Here is a 1473-nt window from a genome sequence, read left to right as displayed (position 1 = left end):
AACACACACACTTGTGATGGGATTTAGGTAGTACTGTTATTATGCATGTTCTACAATGTTTGTATAAAATATCAATTGTATGGAAATACAGCATAGTTATGAATGGAAAGTGAAATAAAGAAAATGTGTGGCAGATTAGCAAGGATGGAAAGCTTGCAGAAGACTGCAAAGAAAGATAAATAAAAAACTAAGGAACTTGGCTTTTTCTTTGAATTTTCTTTGGGCACTATATGCCATTGCCCAGCAGATGGTGATAGAGATCCATATTCCAACATCCAGGCAGGCTGGCTTGGAATCTGTTCTCTAGATACAGCAGAAGCTGGAACAAAACTTAGAATCCCAAGGCAATTGATCACGTAGTCAGCATTGAGCAATGACTTACTAGACCCTATTAGTGCTAGGTCAGATTGAGGTATTGATATGTGTCCTTGATGACTTTTTTCTACCCTTGTGCATGCAAGAGAAGGCAGCCAAAACTATTTTACAGCTTTTAGAAGTTTATTCTGTTAGAATTCAAAGGAAATCATCTGGTGGATGGCCTGTCCTCCTTGCACTTCTATATGGAATTATCCTAGGGGCATGAAAGAGAGATACGTAAAGAGAAGATGTATGAGAAACCTGCATCAAGACATTTGAGTTGGAAACAGAGATCACATGTCCCCCAAAGGGCATTGCTATTGCTTGCCCCTTTACCTAGAGGCCAGAAGAATCCCTTTGTCAGGAGGGGAGGAAGGCTACATGATTCGCTCAAGGAATTGGAGTTTATGTTAAGATTCATTGTCTTTGAGGATGTTACTGTTTCAGATTTGAGTTGAACTGGTATATTGAGGAAGGATTTTATGTAACCTAGGTTGGCATCAAACATTTTTTGTAACTGAGGCTAGTCTTGGACATAAAGATTTTCCTATTCCTGTTGCCTACACGCTAGAATCATGCGTAAGCACCACAATTCCTGGCCTAGTCCTTCTGGTTTTCTAAAGTTATAGTTATATAATTTCCTCTTTCTTCTCCCTCCAAACCCTTAAATGTCCCATCTCAATTTCCTTTAAAATTCATGGCCCTTTTATTTATTATTGCTTAAACACACACATACACATGATATATACATATACATATACATATACATATGTACCATAGAGATATAGAAATATAGATATATATGTCACTGAGTCTGTTTAGTTTTGAATTTTCTTGATGGAACCAGAACAAAAGGTGTTTAGATTTCAGTGGCTCTTATAAGTTTAGAAAAGTCATCTTAGCTGTAATCAAACAGGTAAAATATGGACAAACTTCTATAAAATGACATTTCTCATAGTCTGAGTTTGAGTAAAAGACCACCTAAATAGATTTGGACAGATTTATATGAAATTTGAACTGAAAAAAATGAGTGTATTTTAAAAGATTTTGCCCAGTATTTATAATTTTAATGTCTCCTAAAACAAAAACTCTAGCGAATGTTTTGACTATATGGTA

This window comes from Grammomys surdaster, unplaced genomic scaffold (assembly GCF_004785775.1).
Source record: "Grammomys surdaster isolate TR1022 unplaced genomic scaffold, NIH_TR_1.0 198, whole genome shotgun sequence".
In the NCBI taxonomy this organism is placed as follows: domain Eukaryota; kingdom Metazoa; phylum Chordata; class Mammalia; order Rodentia; family Muridae; genus Grammomys; species Grammomys surdaster.
The sequence above is the reverse complement of the archived record's forward strand: the minus strand, read 5'-3'. Positions refer to the sequence as shown.